The following is a 27,380-nucleotide window of genomic DNA, read 5'->3' as shown; positions in this document are numbered from 1 at the left end:
GCCTCAATTGTTCCAACATTTCTACGGAATCCAAACTGATCTTCCCCGAGGTTGGCTTCTATCAGTTTTTCCATTCGTCTGTAAGGAATTCGCGTTAGTATTTTGCAGCTGTGACTTATTAAACTGATAGTTCGATAAGTTTCACATCCGTCAACACCTGCTATCTTTGGGATTGGAGTTATTATATTTTTCTTGAAGTCTGAGGGTATTTCACCTGTCTCATACATCTTGCTCACCAGATGGTAGAGCTTTGCCAGGACTGGCTCTCCCAAGGCTGTCAGTAGTTCTAATGGAATGTTGTCTACTCCGGAGGCCTTGTTTTGACTCAGGTCTTTCAGTGCTCTGTCAAATTCTTCACGCAGTATCATATCTCGCATTTCATCTTCATCTACATCCTCTTCCATTTCCATAATATTGTCCTCAAGTACATCGCCCTTGTATAAACCCTCTATATACTCCTTCCACCTTTCTGCTTTCCCTTCTTTGCTTAGAACTAGGTTTACATCATAGCTCTTGATATTCATGCAAGTGGTTCTCCTTTCTCCAAAGGTCTCTTTACTTTTTCCTGTAGGCAGTATCTATCTTACCTTTAGTGAGATAAGCCTCTACATCCTTACATTTGTCCTCTAGCCATCTCTGCTTGGCCATTTTGCACTTCTTTTCGATCTCATTTTTGAGACGTTTGTATTCCTTTTTGCCTGCATTTACTGCATTTTTATATTTTCTCCTTTCATCAATTAAATTCAATATCTCTTCTGTTACCCAAGAGTTTCTACTAGCCCTCGTCTTTTTTCCTACTTGATCCTCTGCTGCATTCACTATTTCATCCCTCAAAGCTACCCATTCTTCTTATACTGTCTTTCTTTCCCCCATTCCTGTCAATTGATCCCTTATGCTCTCCCTGAAATCCTGTACAACCTCTGGTTCTTTCAGTTTATCCAGGTCCCATCTCCTTAAATTCCCACATTTTTGCAGTTTCTTCAGTTTTAATCTACAGTTCATAACCAATAGATTGTGGTCAGAGTCCACATCTGGCCCTGGAAATGTTTTACAGTTTAAGACCTGGTTTCTAACTCTCTGTCTTACCATTATATAATCTATCTGATATCTTCTAGTATCTCTAGGGTTCTTCCATGTATACAACCTTCTTTCATGATTCTTGAACCAAGTGTTAAGAGCGGTCGTAACGCGACTGAATATTGTAACCCCCAAATCCTCTAAAAATAAACGAAAAATACACCTATTCAAAAAAGCAGATAATACTTCACTTGACGCCTTTCTGAGAGACAATCTCCCTCCATCCAAGATAATGATATAAGTATAGACCAGATGTGGCTTGAATTCAGAGAAATAGCATCGACAGCAATTGAGAGACTTATACCAAATAAATTAACAAACGACGGAGCTGATACTCCTTGGCACACAAATAGGGGTCGGAACACTGTTGTAGAAACAACGAAACAATTATGCCAAATTTAAAAAGGCACATAATCCCCAAGATTGGCGATCTTTTACAGAAGCTCGAAATTTAGCGCCGCATATATAAAATTGAAATAGAAAAGACATTTGGAGCATAAAAGTAGTAGCCGTATGTATATGAAAACCTCAGACAGCAAGCCAAAACTAAGTAAAGGAGGGAAGGCTGGAAGGTGGAAGAAATGCGTAGAAATGGGAAAGGGATTGACAAGCGACTTGAACATAATGTTAAATTTCTGTGAACTATCTGAACACACAAGGCAATGCTGATCCTACGACAGACTGCAGAAACGCGGACCTGCGTTTATAGCAGTTGTAGGTTTAGAGATGAGGAGCAGAATGAATTTACGAAAATGGTCCGAAAGAATCGACGTGGAAGGAAGTGAGATACTGAAATACTAAAGAATGACAAGTCGCTTTTTAAGTTCGGTAAGGATGTTGATCCTTCGGTAAGGATGATCAGAGTAAGCAGCTCAGTTGAAAAGGAGTGGAAATCTCTAAAAAAGGTCCATCACAGATGGTGGACATACAAACACAGGGGAAAGGAAAGTAACTCCGAAAAAACCTTATAGACAAATGAAGGAAGTAAAAAAATATTCAGGGAAATTCAAGAACACAGCAATGCAAGTCACTTAAGGATGAAATAAATAGCAAATACAGGGCAGCCAAGGCGAAGTGGCTACAGAAATGATGTGAAGAAATCGAAACCGAAATGATCGCCGGGAGGACCGATTCAGTACATAAGAAAGTCAAATTAAAGGCTAGGGCGGTAACATTAAGGGTGCTACCGGAATTTCACTCTTAAACGTAGAAGACAAAACAGAAAGCGAACACTGAAGACCTCTATGAGTGGGAAGGCTTGTCTCATGACTTGTTATAAGACGAAATTGGAGTCGATGGGATGACATAGGGGATCTAGTATTAGAGTCAGAATTTAAAAGAGCGAGGGAAGACTCGAGATCAAAAAAGACAGAATGTATAGATAATATTCCATCGGAATTTCTAAAATCGGGAAGCGGTAACGAATCGTCTACTCATGTTGGTGTGTTGAGTCTATGAAACTGGGGAGGTACCAACAGACTTCCGCAAAAATATCATCTACAAAATTCCTAATATAGCAAGGGCAGACAAGTGAGGAAACTATCACAGAATCACATGCATCCGAACTGCTGATGGAAAAGAAAATTGAGGATCAGTTATATTACGATTAGTCTGGTGTTACCAAAGGTAAAGTAACCAGAGAGATGATTCTGAAATCGCGCTTGATAAGGAATCAAGGCTGAATAAAAATGAAGACACACTCACAGCATTCGTCGACATAGAAAAAGCGTTCGACAATACAAAACGGTGCAAGACGTTCGAAATTCTTAGAGAAATAGAAGTAAGTTGTAGGGGAAGACGAGTGACATATAATATACATAAGACCCAAGAGGGAATAGAGGAAGACAGAAAACGAAGTGCTCGGATTAAAAAGGGTGTAAGACAGGTTCAAAAATGGTTCAAATGGCTCTGAGCACTATGGGACTTAACATCTGTGGTCATCAGTCCCCTAGAACTTAAAAATACTTAAACCTAACAAACCTACGGACATCACACACATTCATGCTCGAGGCAGGATTCGAACCTGCGACCGTAGCGGTCTCGCGGTTCCAGGCTGAAGCGTCTAGAACCGCACGGTCACACCGGCCGGCTGTAAGACAGGTATGCCGTATTTCGCCCCTACTGTTCAATCCATACATCGAAGAAGCAATGACGGAAATAAAAGAAAATATTGGAGGGATTATGACCCCATATCATTCCAAGCATGTGTGTCAATTTTTATCTCTCTGTCTACATTATTCCGTGGTTTATTAAGTTTTCAAATTTATATTGACTTTTTGATCACCCGGTATATTGTGACATTTATCTATTCTTACTGTGTAACTCATGTATCGTTAATTTCAGACGGTTGCCATTAAGATCAAGCACTTTCGGTGCAGCCTCACTAGGTCAGTCTTGAGAAAGAACCAGTTTCCAACTACTCATCAAAATATGCTTACTATAACTGTGACAGTTTTGTAATAAAGTCTTCTAAACTAAGAGGGTGCCGGTTCTACATCAACAAAATGTTGAAAGTGCATAGAACTCATGGCACTTCAACTTTATATAATCTCAATTATTAAATGCACATATTATAAATAAAGCTTTTAATGCGTTACCTTTTTTTAAATGCCTGACTGTCTCTAACTCAATTACTGACACATCAGGTTGACTATCTGACATTTGCATTGGCAATCTGACACCGTCCGCCCCCGGTAGCTGTGTGGTCAGCGCGACAGAACGTCAGTCATAAGGGCCCGGGTTCGATTCCCGGCTGGGTCGGAGATTTTATCCGCTCAGGGACTGGGTGTTTTGTTGTCCTAATCATCATCATTTCATCCCCATCGACGCGCAAGTCGTCGAAGTGGCGTCAAATCGAAAGACTTGCTCCCGGCGAACGGTCTACCCTACGGGAGGCCCTGGTCACACGACATTTACAATTTTCCGGCACTTGCCCAGTTGACGACACACTCTGAGGCATGGTGTGGTAATTTGAGAAATCTTGATTACAAAGATGTTGCAACGCAATACCGTGTGATACGACTTCTCCAAGAAAGTTGCTAATTTTATACAGTGAAAGGTGGAAAGTCATGGGATGGCACTGGATATGATGTCTATCATCAACTGCTGAAATCTATGAAGTGCGTCTGTTTCCGTATAGTACCGGTAAGGCTTGTTCACGCCCCGGCGACACTTGTGGTCGTCCAGTGCGGCGGTCTGCGAGTGTGGAAACATTATTTCTGCGCTACTGGAGAACCAGTTGTCATATTGATCTTAGAAGGCCGTGTTCTTGTGTAAACTTTCATCTACATCTACATCTACATCCATACTCCGCAAGCCACCTGACGGTGTGTGGCGGAGGGTACCTTGAGTACCTCTATCGGTTCTCCCTTCTATTCCAGTCTCGTATTGTTCGTGGAAAGAAGGATTGTCGGTATGCCTCTGTGTGGGCTCTAATCTCTCTGATTTTATCCTCGTGGTCTCTTCGCGAGATATACGTAGGAGGGAGCAATATACTGCTTGACTCTTCGGTGAAGGTATGTTCTCAAAACTTTGACAAAAGCCCATACCGAGCTACTGAGCTTCTCTCCTGCAGAGTCTTCCACTGGAGTTTATCTATCATCTCCGTAACGCTTTCGCGATTACTAAATGATCGTGTAACGAAGCGCGCTGCTCTCCGTTGGATCTTCTCTATATCTTCTATCAACCCTATCTGGTACGGATCCCACACTGCTGAGCAGTATTCAAGCAGTGGGCGAACAAGCGTACTGTAGCCTACTTCCTTTGTTTTCGGATTGCATTTCCTTAGGATTCTTCCAATGAATCTCAGTCTGGCTTCTGCTTTACCGACGATCAACATTATATGATCATTCCATTTTAAATCACTCGTAATGCGCACTCCCATATAATTTATGGTATTAACTGCTTCCAGTTGCTGACCTGCTATTTTGTAGCTAAATGATAAAGGATCTATCTTTCTGTGTATTCGCAGCACATTACACTTGTCTACATTGAGATTCAATTGCCATTCCTTGCACCATGCGTCAATTCGCTGCAGATCCTCCTGCATTTCAGTACAATTTTCCATTGTTACAACCTCTCGATACACCACAGCATTATCTGCAAAAAGCCTCAGTAAACTTCCGATGTCATCCACCAGGTCATTTACGTATATTGTGAATAGCAACGGTCCTATGACACTCCCCTGCGGCACACCAGAAATCACTCTTACTTCGGTAGACTTCTCTCCATTGAGAATGACATGCTGCGTCCTGTTATCTAGGAACTCCTCAATCCAATCACACAATTGGTCTGATAGTCCATATGCTCTTACTTTGTTCATTAAACGACTGTGGGGAACTGTATCGAACGCCTTGCGGAAGTCAACAAACACGGCATCTACCTGTGAACCCGTGTCTATGGCCCTCTGAGTCTCGTGGACGAATAGCTCGAGCTGGGTTTCACATGACCGTCTTTTTCGAAACCCATGCTGATTCCTACAGAGTAGATTTCTAGTCTCCAGAAAAGTCATTATACTCGAACACAATACGTGTTCCAAAATTCGACAACTGATCGACGTTAGAGATATAGGTCTATAGTTCTGCACATCTGTTCGACGTCCCTTCTTGAAAACGGGGATGACCTGCCCTTTTCCAATCCTTTGGAACGCTACGCTCTTCTAGAGACCTACGGTACACCGCTGCAAGAAGGGGGGCCAATTCCGTCGCGTACTCTGTGTAAAATTGAACTGGTATCCCATCAGGGCCAGAGGCCTTTCCTCTTTTGAGCGATTTTAATTGTTTCTCTATCCATCTGTTCTCTATTTCGATATCTACCATTTTGTCATCTGTGCGACAATCTAGAGAAGGAACTACAGTGCAATCTTCCTCTGTGAAACAACTTTGGAAAAAGACATTTAGTATTTCGGCCTTTAGTCTGTCATCCTCTGTTTCAGTACCATTTTGGTCACAGAGTGTCTGGACATTTTGTTTTGATCCACCTACCGCTTTGATATGCTATGACCCATGTGTCTTGTGCCGATTGTCGTCTGACGTTCAAAGTCGTTAACTTGCGCCGTGTTACCTCGTGCACCACAACGGTCGCAGGTTCGAATCCTGCCTCGGGCATGGATGTGTGTGATGTCCTCAGGTTAGATAGGTTTAAGTAGTTCTACGTTCTAGGGGACTGATGACCTCAGATGTTATGTCCCATAGTGCTCAGAGCCATTTGAGCCTCGTGCACTAGACATCTGTATGTAACAGACTGCACAAGTATCGTATCAAATGGGACTACTCTTCCAATGAATTTTGGACAGTCACTTTATTTTATCAGTTGCTGTTAAGAAATGCTTTAATACCCGTTGCCAATTACGTTCATTGCACATACTCAGATGGTCTGTATTATGTAACAGAGATATAAATAAATAAGCATAAAAAATCAAAGTATTCGCGTACACAGGGAATGGATGGAGGGCAGCAGATTCACGAATCCAGCGTCGGCGTTGTAGACAAAGTCCTAGTGAAAGTTGATTTTGTGTTTCTTCCTCTTACATGTTATGACGTGTCAGGTTTATATCTGTGTTGCATGGATGACTGGGTTCAAATGGCTCTGAGCACTATGGGACTTAACTTCTAAGGTCATCAGTCCCCTAGAACTTAGAACTACTTAAACCTAACTAACCTAAGGACATCACACACTTCCATGCCCGAGGCAGGATTCGAACCTGCGACAGTAGCGGTCTTGCGGTTCCAGACTCCAGCGCCTAGAACCGCTCGGCCACCTCGGCCGGCTAATGACTGGGACGAGTGGTTGTACAGTGTAGTATTCGGTATGTGTTATGGACGATGAGTGTGAAACCTGCTGCCGGCACACAACCTGCTACTCCCGAACAGCACCAAGGGGGGGCGTCAATCTGAACCGCCCCCATCCGGAGGACGGATCACACCGTCAGCAGTGTCAAATGCCCTCATTCAATGAGAAACTGCGGACGGATCTGAAATTCAGTCTAGGACACTGGGGGCCCACTCTTCGTGAGACGCTGCGGACTGGTTTGAAATTTAATCCGGGACATTGGTGCAAAGGCTGGTGATTAAGAACTTTGCGCCACTGCGTCTCCTCCTCTTTCCGGCCAAATACTGGCAGTGAAAAATTTTCCACTGTCAGGATTCGAACCATGTTACCTCCAAATCGAGCACCAGTGACTTCAGTCGCGTATGCTGGTCAGTAAACATAAGGCAAATACATTTCAGAGGCCTTCAGTACACGTGCGAAAGGGTTCGGTAATATCTGGTTTTACGCTATGCCTCATGATAGATTACTAACAGATACAAATCCCACTGCTGTACAATGAGGAAGTGCGAAGCCGAAGGGATGCAGCTACACACAGTGCCGACCCAGAACAAGTGACGAGTAGCATTCCGTGTTCGAATACGTAGCTGAAAACCGAGCTGGACTCATATGTTATATACGATGGAATAGTACACTGAGGTGACAAATCACACATACAGATGGCGGTAGTACCGCGTACATAAGGTATAAAGGGGCAATGCATTAGCGAAGCTGCCATTTGTACTCAGATGACTTATCTGAACAGACTTGAAAGCTCTCTGTTGGATTCCTTTCATGTTAATTTCTTAAATCTGTTGTCATTTACGGCATTAATTCCTCTTGTAAATTTACGGTGGCGTTTCTGACTATCTGGGAGGAGACTGAGTAATGGAACGTGTTACTTTTACACATAAACAAGAACGATCTGTCACACTATTACACTTTAAAACACAGTTTATATGTAATTCATGTCACACAGTTTCATACGGAACCTAAAAAATGGTTCAAATGGCTCTGAGCACTATGGGACTCAACTGCTGTGGTCATAAGTCCCCTAGAACTTAGAACTACTTAAACCTAACTAACCTAAGGACAGCACACAACACCCAGCCATCACGAGGCAGAGAAAAACCCTGACCCCGCCGGGAATCGAACCCGGGAACCCGGGCGTGGGAAGCGAGAACGCTACCGCACGACCACGAGATGCGGGCTACGGAACCTACATCCGCTTTCTTTTATATACTGTATATGATAAGATACTGTCATCCCCCTTCCCTTCTGTGTGAGAGGATGAATGAGCAAATGTGTTCCTAGTTGCATGCTTGAGGGTAGCAGACAAGCCTGTCTGCTAGAGAACAGTAGGACCAACGTCGGAACAGGTAGCTACGCTTTCTAAAAGCAGAGAGGTTTCTATCCTTAGTAGGGTCTTGTCCGTCATTTGTCATGTTGGTATAGGAAGCTGCCCCTCTGGCCACTTCCGTTTGTATTTGTGAGCCACCCTCAAGGAAGGGACCAGGTCAGTCTGTCCGTGGAGAGCGTCTGAAGTGGTAAGATCTCCGGCTAAGCGCATGTCTGCTAAGTCTGTAGGACAATGGATTTCTTAAGTTCAGCCTAACTGAAAATTTAATCAGCTTTATTTCAGGTTTAGCTCCAAAATATGTAATGTTATCTTAAATTGCAACGCAGTGTAATTCGCATGTGAAGTTCAGATTATTTCCCAGTAGTTGCTTTGTCACTACTTTGTGAGTAAAGTGGAACCACGTGTTGATCAGTAACTCTAACTAAGATCATCAATCTTAAATGCGAATGTGCGTGAGATTATAACGTCTCGTCTTGACAATATTTTGCAATATAGCAACTTTTCTTTATGTTCAACCCACGTGGGGTGTACTTTGTGAGACCAGTACCACGTGCTTGTACAATTGTTTGACCCATCAGGTTAATAGTAAGACGTTAGTAACCAGTTCGAGGTTTTTCTTTTGTAAATTGCTTTTCGATCTAATTTATTTTAATTATCAAACTTATTGTGGAGTTACACTCTTTGTGTAAACCAAGTTGACCACGTGAAGCATGTGGTGTAATCATCAAAGTAGCCCTCAGCTATTCTTTTCGGGAAGATTTCACAGAGAGTTAGTATGAATTTAGTATACCAGTATGTGGTAATTACATGACGGACAGGATTGTGCTACGAACGTAACTTCTTTGGGTGAAAATTGAATCGGTTGGTTGTGGTTAATTTCTTCTTGCATATGTTTCAACGTTCTTCATGTGTTATTTTATGAATGCAGTGTTGCATGTAGTCTCCCAATCTTGGCTCCATATTTGATGTGTTCCATAAGATAACAAACTCACATTTTCACAGTCCTAAATAAGGCACCAGCTTAGTTATGACTCACGTTTAATATGCTGAAATTTCAATGATCAATGTTAAAATAAATTTCCAAATATAAACTGATTTATTTCTTTTTATTTAAATTCTCTTATATATATATATATATATATATATATATATATATATATATATATATATATATATATATATATATATATATATAAATCACTGGTTGTCGTATGACTATTAAAAGATTATAATTAATGTTAGTCTGGTTGGGAATTTGGTAAGCTAGACAGGATGCCTGGTGAAACAGTTGCGCAGTAATGCAAGGTTAACTTCCTCAGATAGCTCACAGCTTTTAACCCACTTTTATGGTCTTGAATAGCAGCACCGATTTCATAGAAAATTAAAGCGACAACTTTATAGACTTCCCACGTGATTATGGCCTTACGACGGGAATTAACAGATTCTGAACGCGGAATGGTAGTTGGAGCTACACGTATGGGACATTACATTTCGGAAATTGTTAGGGAATTCAGCATTCAGAGATATGGAGTGTCAAGAGTGTGCCTAGAGTGCGAAATGTCAGGCATTACCTCTCACAACGTACAACGCAGTGGCCGATGGATATTAGTCGATTGCTTGGACGTGCAGACTCCTGCTTACAATGCCATCAAGTACAGAATATAATAGGAACATGGCCGACAAGTGAAAAACACAATATCAGTTGTAGTATAAAGCCATTTGTAGCACACTTTTGATATCAAATTGATATGAAAATTAATTAAAATGATCACTTTATCACCCCCACATGCCCCAGCCCCCGACCATGCCCAACTGCAACCCCATATGATGTCTCGTGTTTTCTCAGCCTGCACGTGTGCCCCAGCCCCGTCCTCCCTTCCCCCCTCCCCTACGTCCACACCCACCAACCCTCCCTATTAGTGAGAATTTAGAATTTTGGTCAGAAATTGAAATTGGCGGTATCCTTTCCGGGGCTCGAACCCTGCTTTTCCTGGGTGGAAAGCTCAAATGTACCCCCCAACCCCGTCCCCAAACACAACCAAACCAATGGAGGTGCTTGGAATTGATGGGAAAATTAAAACTCGATGTGCCCTTTCTGGGACTCGAACAGTGGTGTTCCTGGATGGAAAGCCCAAGTGCAAGCCCTAACACATGGAAACTGTCCAGATGCGGGAGAGGAGGGTTGGTTTAGCGTACTTTATTTCTTTTGGTCAGAAAACTGACACAAAGTTCGAAGCTAATTACGTAATTAACCACAAAGATTGGGCCTAATTACACACCTACAGGGTGTTTCAAAAATGACCGGTATATTTGAAACGGTAATAAAAACTAAACGAGCAGCGATAGAAATACACCGTTTGTTGCAATATGCTTGGGACAACAGTACATTTTCAGGCAGACAAACTTTCGAAATTACAGTAGTTACAATTGTCAACAACAGATGGCGCTGCGGTCTGGGAAACTCTATAGTACGATATTTTCCACATATCCACCATGCGTAGCAATAATATGGCGTAGTCTCTGAATGAAATTACCCGAAACCTTTGACAACGTGTCTGGCGGAATGGCTTCACATGCAGATGAGATGTACTGCTTCAGCTGCTCAATTGTTTCTGGATTCTGGCGGTACACCTGGTCTTTCAAGTGTCCCCACAGAAAGAAGTCACAGGAGTTCATGTCTGGCGAATAGGGAGGCCAATCCACGCCGCCTCCTGTATGTTTCGGATAGCCCAAAGCAATCACACGATCATCGAAATATTCATTCAGGAAATTAAAGACGTCGGCCATGCGATGTGGCCGGGCACCATCTTGCATAAACCACGAGGTGTTCACAGTGTCGTCTAAGGCAGTTTGTACCGCCACAAATTCACGAAGAATGTCCAGATAGCGTGATGCAGTAATCGTTTCGGATCTGAAAAATGGGCCAATGATTCGTTTGGAAGAAATGGCGGCCCAGACCAGTACTTTTTGAGGATGCAGGGACGATGGGACTGCAACACGGGGCTTTTCGGTTCCCCATATGCGCCAGTTCTGTTTATTGACGAAGCCGTCCAGGTAAAAATAAGCTTCGTCAGTAAACCAAATTCTGCCCACATGCATATCGCCGTCATCAATCCTGTGCACTATATCGTTAGCGAATGTCTCTCGTGCAGCAATGGTAGCGGCGCTGAGGGGTTGCCGCGTTTGAATTTTGTATGGATAGAGGTGTAAACTCTGGCGCATGAGACGATACGTGGACGTTGGCGTCATTTGGACCGCAGCTGCAACACGGCGAACGGAAAGCCGAGGCCGCTGTCGGATCACCTGCTGCACTAGCTGCGCGTTGCCCTCTGTGGTTGCCGTATGCGGTCGCCCCACCTTTCCAGCAAGTTCATCCGTCACGTTCCCAGTCCGTTGAAATTTTTCAAACAGATCCTTTATTGTATCGCTTTTCGGTCCTTTAGTTACATTAAACCTCCGTTGAAAACTTCGTCTTGTTGCAACAACACTGTGTTCTAGGCAGTGGAATTCCAACACCAGAAAAATCCTCTGTTCTAAGGAATAAACCATGTTGTCCACAGCACACTTGCACGTTGTGAACAGCACACGCTTACAGCAGAAAGACGACGTACAGAATGGCGGACCCACAGACTGCGTTGTCTTCTATATCTTTCACATCACTTGCAGCACCATCTGTTGTTGAAAATTGTAACTACTGTAACTTCGAAAGTTTGTCCGCCTGAAAATGTACTGTTGTCCCAAGCATATTGCAACAAACGGTGTATTTCTATCGCTGCTCGTTTAGTTTTTATTGCCGTTTCAAATATACCGGTCATTTTTGAAACACCCTGTATATGCGTAGCACTTACACAAGGATGGCATAAAAGCGCAATATAGCCGCAAAAACTGACGAAACCATACAACTGATGTTACCTTGCTGGGAAAAAAATTTCGCAGTACCACTCGAAACTGACACAAATATCGACCGTGAGCAGCGGCGTTTGTGTAGGTTTTCAGCGCTAACAGACAAGCAATACTGCGTGCAGTGGCCGCAGAAATCAATGTGAGACAGATGGTGAACGTGTCCGTTACGACCGTGCAGCGAAACTTGGCGTAAATGGCCTGTGGCAGCAGACGACCGGCGCGAGTGCGTTTGCTAAGAGCACGAGGTCGCCAGCAGCGCCTCTACTGGACTCATGACCACATCGGTTGGACCCCAGCCAACTGGAAAACCGTGGTCTGATGAGTCTCCATTTCAGCTGGTAAGAGCTGGCTGTAAGGTTCGAGCGTGAAGCCGTGGACGCAAGTTATCAACAAGACAATGTGCAAGCTGGTCGTAGCCCCATAATGGTGTGGTGGACTGCGTCCTATGGTCCAATTGAACCGATCTGCACGGGCCTTCAAACGTCTTCAGTCCATGACACGTAGAGTTTCTGCACCATTTCGAGAAAATGTAGGTTCGACGTGACATTAGGAGCATCCCATGACTTTTGTCATCTCAGAGTATGATTCTGAGTTAAGTAATGTTTGGGAACGTCCGGAAAAAATGGCGTACCTTTCTCAGGATTTACCGGGCAGTAACCTACAGCTGCTAAGTACTTTGTATTTTCATCACTGAAGCAGCGATAATTTAATGAAAACATACTTTTGGAAAATGGAATGAGAGAGAGGAAGTGGAGGAGGAGGGGTGTTGAGGAAAGAGAAAAAGAGATTGAGACTTGTAATACTGCAATGTGACGGTATAAAAGAACTCGTTTCTCTGGCAGTTCTACAACGACCTTTCTCTGAAACTGCTTCTAAATCATATTTTCTATAGCCGGTCGCGGTGGCCGGGCGGTTCTAGGCGCTTCAGTCCGAAACCGCGCTGCTGCTACGGTCGCAGGTTCGAATCCTGCCTCGGTCGTGGATGTGTGTGATGTCCTTAGGTTAAAGTAGTTCTAAGTTCTAGGGGACTGACGACCTCAGATGTTAAGTCTCATAGTTCTCAGAGCCATTTGAACCATACTTTCTATAAATATTACATTTTTTATCTCAAAGGAATTTTTTTGGATTTAAACTTGGTGTCGTTTACACAGTATTGACATCGAATTCGGACGTGACGATATTAATAGAATAGTGAATATATTAGGGGCGACGTACGGACGCTGTCAGTCAAGTCAGGTCACGCACGCGGGAGCAGTCCCACCGGACGTTCCCGCTATGGCTGCCGACGCAGACCGCATTTGTAAGTCGACTACACGTAACAGCTCACAGCCATTCCAAGATCGAACGACACAGAACAAAGACATTCCGGAATTCAGAATTAATGCGAGAGCTCCACCACTTTTTCTGAATGATATAAAATGACGGCTGCGATAAATCCGCGAAAAGGTGATCCCTTCTGTAGTCCATAGTTGTAAAGCAGACGCTGCACCACATAATTATCTTGCCACTTGTCAGCGTCTGTTGATGCGAATAACTTTGTGTTACAGTGTTTCGTCAGAAGACCATCGTTTGTAGCTTAGCTAATTTCGCATTTTTCTTTCCCCACGCGCTTCTGAACTTAGAAATTACGCCGCGTCGACATTTCGTTCACGGTTTTTATTAATATTTTTTAAACATTTTCTTGTGTTTACATTATTTTTTTTATTCCCATTTATGTTGGTACACAAACATTTCCATCATTTTCCTTGCACCCTAAATTACAGAAATTAATTACACCTTATCTAACAGTAATCCTTTTAAAGACTGCAACTCTCTCCCCGCCCTTTCAGGTCCTTAACAACTCAGGAAAGAAACTGAGAAGCTAAGAAGATTCACGGAGTTAAGAATGAATATCTCAGAGTCTCAATACCGTGTGATACGAGACTTTTTTTGTATGGTATGATCCACACCGATCTCGCAATGGTGTCTCGAAGTGCGAATTGAGTCTAGATGGTGGCTGACAGCGCCTGCAAGAGAAAATCCCCTGCTAGCGGCCCATTATCTGGCTTTCCGTGGTTTCCATGATTCGATGTCGTACATTGTGATGATATCTTTGACAACTAGTGGACGCTGAACATTAGCCGACTGCAAAAAAGAGGATCCGCTGGTAGAAAAATGAGAAGTTCTTTACTGGCAACTAATATCGAAGGGAAAATAAAATCAGTAATACCCTTTTGCCACGATATCCACCTCTAGGCACGCACTACAACATGACACCTGAAAATTTGGGGCAATACTCGTACATGCTACTCCAAACCGGGCCGTAATATTATGGTTTAAAGTTTCGTCGACGACGAGGTCTTAATACGTGGATCACAGTTTGGACTGGAAGAGGGAAACTGGCTATGACCCTTTCAAAGAGTACAATGAAAAACAATGATTTTTCGTGGTGGATACAAACCACCGACCCCCTTGGCGCGAGTTCATTGTCTTACCGTTGTTCCACCACGCTCGGTCCCCCTTATTAAATACCCGAAAACTGTGCTCATTGTGGTCGGATACAAGTCAAATGTGATCGGACACACGTCTCCAGTGGCGAGCTATAAGCGACTAATTGGAACCAAATTATCTGCCTATACGACGTTGCATCATTTGACTGCGACAATTACAGAGAAATCGCATCGGCAATAAAGGCCTCATGTGATACGATTACCTGCATAATGAGGAGAGAGAGAGACATGTAGACTTGTATTTTTTTTCGCAGTGGTGCAGTCATCCAACTTTAAGTGTAAAGCATCGTTCAGCGTTCATGCCAGCCTCTGTTGGAAACAGAGGTTTTTGGATATACCAACAGATTCTGCCATTTGTGTGATGAACAAATTCGTTGCAAGTATTAGATATCTCACAGCTGATGTGCAGCGCTGAAATGTTGATAGATCTGCAGTAATGAAGCCCGACTATTCACTGAGGTAAGACTATCCGATGACGACCCGTCCCATACACACACTGTTGACCAGGGCAGCTGAAATTGACCTCGACGATTTCATTTCAAGAGTTCATCGTAAGCCTTTACGCGGTTGCTCTCGAATAGTATTGCTATCAGACGTGCAGGGATTTTGTATCTATTCCGACAACAGATCTGGTGACCCAGTGATAACACGGCGTCCCATTAGTCGCCGAGCGTGTAAGAACAACGTACTCATAACGCTAGTTCTAGCGCGAATAGGGGTGTGCAACAGAATGACTTTCATCTGTTGTACCCTTTAACGTTATCATGCAGCAGTAACCCACAGCGTAATGCTAGAGACAATCTGGAACAGTGGCAAATAATCTGTACGGTGATATTATTTCCAACCATGAAGTGAGATGATCGACCTACGCAGTACAGCTACATATATCGCATACACCATGAGTCACTAAAATGAGAGCACTACAACTGCCGTTAGCCTGAAATCCATGCATTTGGTTGTGGTGACAGGCTGATCTGTGGCGTAGCCTCAGGTTTAGGTTAGGTTGAAAGGTGACAGCCTGGTTGGGAGTTGGTGAAGCCAACGAATGTGAATGACAAACAAAGGCTGAGATAACAGATGGACCTGCAGCGTAGGCTAATGTTTACGTTAATGCCATATTTAATCGGTCGATTTCATGCAAGCGCCAGTTGTACCAAACTCATTGTGGTTGCTCTTTATACCAGCCAGCAAGCAGAGTCAGTATTTTCATGGATGGACAGAATGACATCGCATGCCACGTAGATCAGGCAGGTTCTGCCCTTCTCCGATGCACTTGGACATAACTTCAGAGGTTCGCAAGGGTGATTCAACCACTAGAGTTTTTCAGTAACAATGTTTAAGTAACATTTTTAAGCCATCTGTACAGATGAACGGCAGAGATGTTTTTCTTTTAGCTTTGCTCTCCACTATACTTTTCGCCCTATTACCCTGGAAGTTACGTGTATCCCATCAACAACCTATCCCTTCTTCCACTCGGTTTTTCCTTATGTTCCTTCCTCGCCGATTCTGATCACAGCCTCTTCATTTATTATCTTATCAGTTCACTTAGTGCCTGTCTCTCTAAGCGAGGTCTCTAACTCACGACTGTGCTGTGGCGTTCGACTCTGTTGCAAGCAGGTTCAAATCCTGCTGATGAATGAAGTTTTCACTGCCTGACTCGCCCGGAAAGCGGACCAGAGGACGTGGTGTAAATCTACTGATCAAGAATGTTTGCGCCAATGTCGGGGGTTAGATTCCAAGCTCTCTGCAGTGTCTCATGAAGTTACTGCGTATGACACTGTTGGTAATTTGTTCATCAGATGGGGACCTTAAGCTCAAAACAATAGCTCTGAGCACTATGGGACTTAACATCTGACGTCATCAGTCCCCTAGAACTTAGAACTACTTAAACCTAAGTAATCTAAGGGCATCACACACATCCATACCCGAGGCAGGATTCGAACCTGCGACCTTAGCGATCGCGCGGTTCCACACTGAAGCTCCTAGAACCGCTCGGCCACACCGGCCTCGGAGTTCGCTTTGCTGCTCTTCAAGAGGAGCAGGCTATGTACCGGCACCGGATTTCACATTCCGCCCTCTCTCATCGTAATCATTCAACACAACACTACATTACACTCACTTGCACTCTAAAAATACACATACAACCCACCTCTAAATTACCTAAAGGGGCCAACCGCGTGCTGAGGAAGAACACCCTTTCCGATAGGTAGACGAAACTACAGCAAGGGATGCCCTAGGCAACAATGACATATGACATTTAGTTTTTTACAAAATATTTGATCAGACGAACATCTGGAACCAAGGAAAATATTAGTAGAGTAATAATTCGCTTCAGTCTCTAGTAATCTGTTATTTATTAATCGACCAGTGTCGAAGCCTAAAGCTTCATCCTCAGACTTCATGTCGGCTGTCGACGAGGACATACAGGTTGCTGGTCCTACGCTCCCATGCTATTGCTTAGAGTGAGTGTGACTCCTCAGGACTAACAGGCCCGACTGCCATACGTTTGTGTTTCCGTAATTATTTGGTTGCACCTGTAAATTATACTTTAGACCTTGAAAGCTGGTGTGTAATGAATACGAAATTACTTGCAACTGAAGCGCATTTTGATTTATTAATATTTTCATTTTTAGACCTCTTAATCGACTGCATACTTCTGCGGCACCACGTCTCAAATACTTCGATTCTCTTCCCTTCTGGTTTTCTCACAGTCCACGCTTGTGTGCCATGCAATGCTCCAGACGTACATTCTCAGAAATTTTTTTCTCAAATTAAGAATATGTTTGATACTACTGGTTTTATTTTAGGGAAGAATGCTCATTATAAATATGATAATCTACTTTCTATATCCTGCTTGCTTCGTCTATCATACGCTATTTTCCTAGCAAGACAACAGAATTCCTTGACTTCGTCTTTTACAGGGATTTATTAGGGGCTTAAATATTGTTGTTGCTGCTGCTGCTACTTTGTGTGTGTCTGTGTGTGTGTATGTGTATGTATGTGACTAAAATTGTTGTCCCACAGTAAGGAGGAAATCTGTAAAATTAAACTTTTCCACTCACTCCTACCTCACTTAAAAGCTGGAGAGAAATATGTATTCCTTCTCCTTTATCGTACGCGTCATCGATGCTCGGATTCCTGCTTTTGTTATCTAGTACTCTTGTAAGACGTCGTGGTCTCCTGACCTTCATTGCTTACATATTCCGCCCTCACAATCATATTCCACACATCAAGACACTACATTGGAACCCAAACTCGATAAGGTAAAGTCAATGTTGTATGAATTCATGTAAACGATATGCAAATAACTAATAAATCGCAAGTGCGCACTGTGGTTGAAATACTCGAGGCTGCCGTACACACATACATTCCAGACACGACGGTCACAGAAGCTATTAGTTCGAGAGAGGTAACCGCACGCCAGGAGGCCGGTCCCAACCCATCTACGTCGGCCGGTGATCGCCCTTAGAGCAGACAGCGTTTGCCCGAGTGAAAGGATGACCCCGTGTTCGGCTTAAAAGCAAATTCCGCTACATTGTGTGGGAGCGGCCAGCCTACGTATTCTTTACACATAGCACACATGTTCAGAGATTTTCACAGGGAGACAGCAAACACCAAACGCCGATGCTACAGATTTCCCTTTTGGTCGCCTTAAACGAAACATCATTCTCCCGTTTTAGAAGAGCAATGCTGATTGGCACACGATATTCCTGACGTCTTGAGCTGAAGGAGTAATGGAAGAGACCGAAAGATATACCCCTTCACGTCTGGCGTGGAGAGGGGCCGTTCCGTTATCGCTCTTGGAGCGAGAACACGTAACGAGATCGTGAGCGCTCGTACGTGTACTCAAAGAGCGAGGAACAAGTCTCTCCTCAGTACTTCACTGGGAGAGCACCTCTGTCGAGAGCGAATCGAAGTGCGATGCTATTTTGAGCCCTTGCAATTAAGCATTGTTCACTGTGTTGGCCACCACACTTATTGTGCGGTGTGAACGAACAGAGTTATAGTTAAACACCTGTGAGCGAATTTTTGAGTGGCATCGTGGTGGACTGGTTATCTGACCGGTGTACCACGCCAATAGTTAGACTAGGGGCGAATAGGAGTCCTTGACTTCATCAAGGCTTAGGGAGAGTTTGATTGGCGAAGGTCAGTCCAGATAGAACAAGAGTTATCTTATTTGTCAGCAGCGAGCGACGGAGACAGCAGTCATCGCAGCTTACGATATTGTGCGCTACAGCTCTTGCGAGCCCCATATTTCCTCCACAACAGTACACTTCACTACATTTCACACATGACAGCCTTGACCGTACCTAGCAACATTCTAACGGACGATTATTCAAGTTGAGTAGGCGCGGCTCTCAGCCATTCTGCCAAGTCAATAACAATCTTAAACTTTGTATAGAAATTTCATTAGCAAATACTATGCTTGAGAGGTAACTTCACATTCCGAAAAGAACCAGGAATTAGCGTGTTCAGTTCATAATTAAAAGTGCCATTGTGATTTTCTCAGAATTTTTGCAAAATAAATAATAATTTTCGTTAGTTTCATGTTTTTCTTACACTAACTAGCACTACTGCAGTACCCAAGTATCCCACTAGTTATGTAAGAAATTTTGTGATTTTTTTTGTCATTTCCTTACAGCAGACGACTCCAGAAGATATTTATTGCTGAAAGTTTTTCATGCATTTCTCTAAACGCAGCACAAGTTCGGACCACATAGTGACTAGGAAGGAAATACAAGTATCATGAGACAATTTTGGTTTAAAAAAAATATAAAAAAAGCTACCAAGATAGGATTTGAATCGGGGTTCTTCCAAATGAAAGTCTACTGTAGAAAAAAGTGCTTAGTTGTTTAGGGAAATGCTATTTAGGGTGAGGTATCGGAGGCTGGAGTTATCAGCGGTGTTTGTGAGAGTGTCGGTCAGAAACAGAAAAAGGTTTCGAAAGTGCGGACACACAGCTTGCATCGCTCGTGATGTTTTATGTGTGGGAAGATGAAACACTGCTACAACAGGAAAAAGATAACTTGTTGTTGACGATGAAGTAAGCGGTATTGAAAGCCTACCACTAGAGAGGCAGATAACTTCTTGCTGAAAGTGTTAGGTAACAATTTCGAAACCCTTGCATAAGAGGAGATATGGCAACTAGACAAAATAATTCGGACATGTGTGTACCAGCAGTACTCAAATAAGAACAAGTCGTGTCCCTTCTCCTTCTAGTTTACACACGGCCTATTGTTAGCAGTGATTTCGGTTAGTTTCAATGTCAAAACTTTGCTATTTATGATCACTCAGTTTTTAAAACTTGTATGATTTTAGGGCTTGTCTTAGCTTCCGTTATGAAAGCGACCACTATTGTGGTGTTGGGAGAAGTACCGAGTGGACTGTAACGGCAAATAACACTAAACAGGGGAAAAATCGTAATCCAAGCTCCTTGAAACTGACAGAATATCTGTGAAATGGGTAGGTCCACAAAACGCAAGACAACGACATATCGTGCAACTGCCTCCACGCTAGTCTGAAGCATGGTTACATTTCAGTGACGGGCTTGACCGCTTTTGCTGAATCGATGGATTTCCGGAAAGAAGGAAGTATGCGACCATCTTTGCACAATGAAGCAATTAATGACAACCTAGGAACTAAGACGAAATGCTCCCATGATCACTTCTGGCCCTATCGGAGACTAGTTTAATGGATTAGATGATGCACTTAGCGTGCTCTCTTCAGTTCCCTGATCTCAATATGACGGGACCTTTGTGGGGTAATTCAAGGACACAATGAGGATTTGCGTGTTTTTGGTGGAAGGGTGAGCATGTAAACCCTCCGTTGCCACGACATCTGTTTCTGTCTGTCCGAGATGGAATGGATACAGTAAATAAAAAAAAAAGGAAGGCAAACAACCTAGTAACAAAGATTTAGTTTCTTTTCACATGTGTTCATATTATTTTCTGCGTTTACTGTGTATAGATTATCCCGTCCTCCACTAACAAAATTTTAGAAACAGTTCAGAGATGTTTGATAAGTGTTTTTCTATAAGGGACCAGTGGTCTGCAGAAGTTCGTTACATAGTAATACTGTAATTGTTTGTTAAGGCATTTACTTCTGTTTCTGTGAAAGTATCTTCAAAAAAATGACGAAGTCTGTAAGATTCAGTCACCAAAACGTACGACGCAAAGTAGTGTCACAACCGTTAGAAGAAAAGTTAAGTATATACACAAAAAAAATGAAAGAAGAAGTAATGGAAACCTTTGGCAGAACCGAGCAGTACTGACAGCAAGCTAGACGGCGAACTATCAACGGCAAGTACCGTGAGCGGATGGAACAAGTTTGTTTCCTAACAAGAAATGCAATGTATGCCATCTACAGTTGCGCTGTTGTACGGATATTTTCAGTGTGGTAGAAACAGAAACAAAAGTAGCACTAAGATGTCAAAACAAATATAGACATTCGGTAACCAACCACTGGGGACTACTGGTCCATCTTAATAAAAAAATCTCAGAAAATTCTCCTGAAGTCTCTCACTATCAATACGTTCTAAGGCGAAAAAAATGACGCACCACTATGGAACTATCCGAATGGGACGGAAATCCGTAGTGTGATGCACATGCAAAGACAAACAAATCGTTACAATTTCATAAAAACTGGATCATTTATTCAAGAGAAAGAGTTTCACAAATTGACCCAGTCAATAAGGCGTTGAGCGACCTCTGGCCCACATGCAAGCAGTTATTCGGCTTGGCATTCAGTGTCAGAATTGTTGAATGTCCTCCTGAGGGATATTGTGCCAAATTCTGTCCATTTGACTCGACAGGTCGTCAAAATCCCGATTTTGGCTTTACGACTCTGTCCGTGACACTACAAACGTTCTGAATTGGTGACCTCGCTGGCCAAGGTAGGGTTTGGCAAGCACTCAGACAACCAATAGAAACTCTCACCGTGTGTGCGCAGGCATTATCTTGCTGAAATGTAAGCCGAGGATGACTTGCCATGAAGGGCAACACAACGGGGTGTAGAATGTCATCAAAGTACCTCTGTGCTTAAAGGATATCGCAGATAACAAGCAACTGCTATGAAAAGAAAAGGCAGCGGTGTTACTAATGGATTGGCAGGTACAAAATTATCTGGGTCTCCTAGAAGGTAGGGATTAATTAAACATAATATAATTCATAAGGACGTTATTAATACAAATGTGATGGAATCCTTGAAAGTAAAGTATGGGTGAAATTGACTTTTTTCGATACGTCGGTTTAGCCCTAACGGGGGCACCCCAGACCATCGCTTCTGGATGTCACTCTGTACGGCAGGCGGCAGTCAGGTTGGTATCCCACCGCTGTCTGAGGGCTCTGCAGACACCTCTTTGCTGGTCATCAGGGCTCAGTTCGAAGTGGGACTCATCAGCGAACACAATTCTACTCCAGTCAATGGGATTCCAGGCCACCGACATGTCTGGAGATCCCCCGCCACGTGGCCCGACAACTAGGAGTGATGACCTGAGTTACCATTTCATTTCACAGAAGGAACGCTTTGGTTGTCATCCGTGGCACTCTTACAGCACAGAAGTAAATCAACGATGCCCTGTTCCCCGCTTTGTTGCCCTTCATGGAAAGCCTACATGGGTTTACATTTCGGAATGATAATGCCCTTCTGTACACCGTTTGGGTCTCTTCTGCTGTATTCGTGCTTGACAAACCCTTCCACGGCTCCTGACCAGAAAGTTCGCCCAGTCTCTCCCCAACTGCAGGGTTATGGACAGGGCCCTCCAACCAGTTCGGTATGTTGGGGACATAACGTGGAAATTGGACAGAATTTTGCACGATACCCTTCAGGAGGACATCCGACGAGTCTGCCAGTATGTGTCAGGACAAATATGGGCTACAAATGGGTCTATGCATTACTGAATTGGTCAATATGAGGAGCAAGGAGATGTATTTATTGAATAAGTCATCCAGTTTTTTTTATTTTTTATTTTTTTATTAGTCTAGCGGTTCTGGCGCTGCATTCCGGAACCGCGGGACTGCTACGGTCGCAGGTTCGAATCCTGCCTCGGGCATGGGTGTGTGTGATGTCCTTAGGTTAGTTAGGTTTAAGTAGTTCTAAGTTCTAGAGGACTTATGACCTAAGATGTTGAGTCCCATAGTGCTCAGAGCCATTTTTTTATTATACAGTGTGTAAGGAATATAAGTGGGTATATTTCTATTGATGACTGAGGCCAGTGTATGAAACAGTAGTAAATCAGTATTTACTTCATTTGCAGACTAATAATTATAGCTATTACGAATGGTATTTTTTATGTTGATTAATATCTCCAAGCATGCATGGTACAAACAAGCCATTAATGTTTCTTTTCCTCTGGGCCAGCAGGTCAGGTATTGAAGTATGGACATGAGGGCTATATTGACAGGCATAGTCCAATTCACGGTGCACTTACGACTGTGCAAAAAACATCAGGTAGTAAATTACACTACTCGCCATTAAAATTGCTACACCAAGAACAAATGCAGATGATAAACGGGTATTCATTGGACAAATATATTCGACTAGAACTGACATGTGATTACATTTTCACGCAATTTGGGTGCATAGATCCTGAGAAATCAGTACTCAGTACAACCACCTCTGGCCGTAATAACGGCCTTGATACGCCTGGGCATTGAGTCAAACAGAGCTTGGATGGCGTGTACAGGTACAGCTGCCCATGCAGCTTCAACACGATACACAGTTCATCAAGAGTATTGTGACAGGCCAGTTGCTTGGCCAGCATTGACCAGACGTTTTCAGTTGGTGAGAGATCTGGAAAATGTGCTGGCCAGGGCAGCAGTAGAACATTTTCTGAATCCAGAAAGGCCCGTACAGGACCTGCAACATGCGGTCGTGCATTATTCTGCTGAAATGTAGGGTTTGGCAGGGATCGAGTGCAGGGTAGAACCACGGATCGTAACACACCTGAAATGTAACGTCCACTCTTCAAAGTACCGTCAATGCGAAGAAGAGGTGACCGGTGTACCAATAGCACCCCATACCATAACGCCGGGTGATATGCCAGTATGGCGATGAAGAACAAACGCATCCAATGTGCGTTCACCGCGATGTCGCCAAACACGGATGCGACCATCATGATATGTAAACAGAACCTGGATTCATCCGAAAAATTGACGTTCTGCCATTCGTGCACCCAGGTTCGTCGTTGAGTACACCATCGCAGGCGCTCCTGTCTGTGATGCAGCGTCAAGGGTAACCGCAGCCATGGTCTCCGAGCTGATAGTCCATGCTGCTGCAAACGTCGTCGAACTGTTCCTGCAGATGGTTGTTGTCTTGCAAACGTCCCCATCTGTTGACTCAGCGATCGAGAGGTGGCTGTACGATCAGTTACAGCCATGCGGATAAGATGCCGGTCATCTCAACTGCTACTGATACGAGGCCGTTGGGATCCAGAACGGCGTTCCGTATTACCCTCCCGAACCCACCGATTCCATATTCTGTTAACAGTTATTGGATCTCGACCAACGCGAGCAGAAATATCACGATACGATAAACCGCAATCGCGATAGGCTACAATCCGACCTTTATCAAAGTCGGAAACGTGATGGTACGCATTTCTCCTCCTTACACGAGGCATCACAACAACGTTTCACCAGGCAACGCCGGTCAACTGCTGTTTGTGTATGGGAAATCGGTAGCAAACTTTCCTCATGTCAGCACGCTGTAGGTGTCACCACCGGCGCCAACCTTGTGGCAATGCTCTGAAAAGCTAATCTTTTGCATATCACAGCATCTTTTTCCTGTCGGTTACATTTAGTGTCTCTAGCTCGTCATCTTCGTGGTGTAGTAATTTTAGTGGCCAGTAGTGTATGTGAATGCAAAAAAATAAAACAACTAACACCCTGAAGTAGTTACACATTAATGTACCAACAAGCACAGTATACAGGGTGTTACAAAAAGGTACGGCCAGACTTTCAGGAAACATTCGTCACAAAGAAAGAAAGAAAATATATTATGTGGACATGTGTCCGGAAACACTTACTTTCCATGTTAGAGCTAATTTTATTACTTCTCTTTAAATTCACATTAATCATGGAATGGAAACACACATCAACAGAACGTACCAGCGTGACGTCAAACACTTTGTTACAGGAAATGTTCAAAATGTCCTCCGTTAGCGAGGATACATGCATCCACCCTCTGTTGCACGGAATCCCTGATGCGCTGATGCAGCCCTGGAGAATGGCATATTGTATCACAGCCGTCCACAATACGAGCACGAAGAGTCTCTACATTTGATACCTGGGTTGCGTAGACAAGAGCTTTCAAATGCCCCCATAAATGAAAGTAAAGTGGGTTGAGGTTAGGAGAGCGTGGAGGCCATGGAATTGGTCCGCCTCTACCAATCCATCGGTCACCGAATCTGTTGTTGAGAAGCGTACGAACACTTCGACTGAAATGTGCAGGAGCTCCATCGTGCGTGAACCACATGTTGTGTCGTACTTGTAAAGGCACATGTTCTAGCAGCACAGATAGAGTATCCCGTATGAAATTATGATAACGTGCTCCATTGAGCGTAGGTGGAGGAACATGGGGCCCAATCAAGACATCACCAACATTGCCTGCCCAACCGTTCACAGAAAATATGTGCTGATGACGTGATTGCACAATTGCGTGCGGATTCTCGTCAGCCCACACATGTTGATTGTGAAAATTTACAATTTGATTACGTTGGAATGAAGCCTCATCCGTAAAGAGAACATTTGCACTGAAATGAGGATTGCCACATTGTCGGCTGAACCATTCGCACAAGTGTACCCGTGGAGGCCAATCAGCTGCTGATAGTGCCTGTACACGCTGTACATGGTACGGAAACAACTGGTTCTCCCGTAGCACTCTCCATACAGTGACGTGGGCAACGTTACCTTATACAGCAGCAACTTCTCTGACGCTGACATTAGGGTTATCGTCAACTGCACGAAAAATTGCCTCGTCCATTGCATGTGTCCTCGTCGTTCTAGGTCTTCCCCAGTCGCGAGTCATTAGCTGGAATGTTCCGTGCTCCCTAAGACGTCGATCAATTGCTTCGAACGTCTTCCTGTCGGGACACCTTCGCTCTGAAAATCTGTATCGATACAAACGTACCGCGCCATGGCTATTGCCCCGTGCTAATCCATACATCAAATGGGCATCTGCCAACTCCGCATTTGTAAACGTTGCACTGACTGCAAAACCTGTTGACGCCACGTACTGATGTGCTTGATGCTAGTACTGTACAGCAATGAGTCGCATGTCAACACAAGCACCGAAGTCAACATTACCTTCCTTCAATTGGGCCAACTGGCGGTGAATCGAGGAAGTACAGTACATACTGACGAAACTAAAATGAGCTCTAACATGGAAATTAAGCGTTTTGCGGACACATGTGCACATGACAACTTTTATTTATTTGTGTGTGAGGAATGTTTCCTGAAAGTTTGGCCGTACCTTTTTGTAACACCCTGTATGTACCTATAGCCCTAACACAATGCATGATGATGGTATTGCTGTTAGTTAGCAAAACTAACGAAGAGGAGGACTAAAACCTGTTGCTGATGATGGTGCCGGGTAGCAGTGTAGAAACACTAGGTCGAGAGGAGGTGGAGTGTATGAGGTACAGGTGCGACGGTGCTGGGAAGCAACGACTATTCAGTGGCACAGTAGCGGACGGCGCGGCGTTACCTGTAGAGATGGGGGATCAGCTCTTGAACTAATTCATAGAGTTGAATCTTTCAAAGGAGTGAACAATCAGTGATTCAGAAAAAAAGAACGGTAGCTCCAAACGTTTCCCACGGCAGAGAGAGAGAGAGAGAGAGAGAGAGAGAGAGAGAGAGAGAGAGACGGAGCATATCAGCAGTGCCTCTGCTGGTCAGAGCACAGTGCACGCCACACAACACAGCCAGCGCCGGCCTCTGCCCTGCTTCTACCTTGGCTGCCTGCATTGTGCAGTGCCCCATTGGATTTTGTGTTTCACATATGCCGTGCTGTCTCTGTGCGTCATCTGCCGCGTGCAGCAGCTTAACTTCGCATCGCACTCTGTCGGCGATCGTTTCAGTGGCACGTCCTGCCCTCTGGGCAGTTGATGCGAGCAACAGGACAGAGAGCCACCTAACGGATAACATAGGAACTACTTGCAACAACCTGCTCGCAAGGGAACGGACGATTTGTCTCGGAGCGGGTGAGTTCACCGCTCACGGCACCCTCGGAACTCGCCTGCTCAACGCTCACCCCACCGTCTCGACTCTAGGCAGAGCGTTGAGCAAAGTGACTCAGGTGTCACTCTGGTCTCTGCGGTCTCAGCTCATGCAGTAATACAGCTCGCGGCTCGACCTACTCGACTCAGTGCCTCTGCATCGGAGTCCGTCTCTACTGGATATTGTTCTTTGTAGTAATACCGCTATGTATATTACATTATTATGTTATGTATACATCAATTGTTTTTATTTCATTTTTATTTGTTTAAACTGATTAGATTAGGTTCCTGATGACTCCTCTTACTATAGGATTTTTATTATGGACACTCGAATTTACGCTTAAATTACGAGCGAACCGATAAACGTATCGCAAAATGTGATACACCAATATTTTCCTTGTTTTATTCTGCGTAAGGCTATATGCAGCACTTTCGTTTTACAGTCAAATTTATATTTTTTTTTCTTATTCTGGTACGGATTTTGCGATTTTAGGCGTCTTCGGAAGGAAACGTTCACTTTAAAAATATATGGCTT

General features: G+C 43.8%; 1 protein-coding gene across 1 annotated transcript in view; it reads right to left on the bottom strand.

Moving 5' to 3' along the window:
- LOC126100668 (skin secretory protein xP2-like) overlaps positions 1-27,380 on the bottom strand; it is a 96,755-nt gene that overhangs the window by 39,584 nt on the left and 29,791 nt on the right. The gene's annotated exons all lie outside the window — the stretch shown is intronic.

Source organism: Schistocerca cancellata, chromosome 9 (assembly GCF_023864275.1).
Source record: "Schistocerca cancellata isolate TAMUIC-IGC-003103 chromosome 9, iqSchCanc2.1, whole genome shotgun sequence".
NCBI lineage: Eukaryota > Metazoa > Arthropoda > Insecta > Orthoptera > Acrididae > Schistocerca > Schistocerca cancellata.
This window is presented reverse-complemented; position numbering and strand designations above follow the sequence as displayed.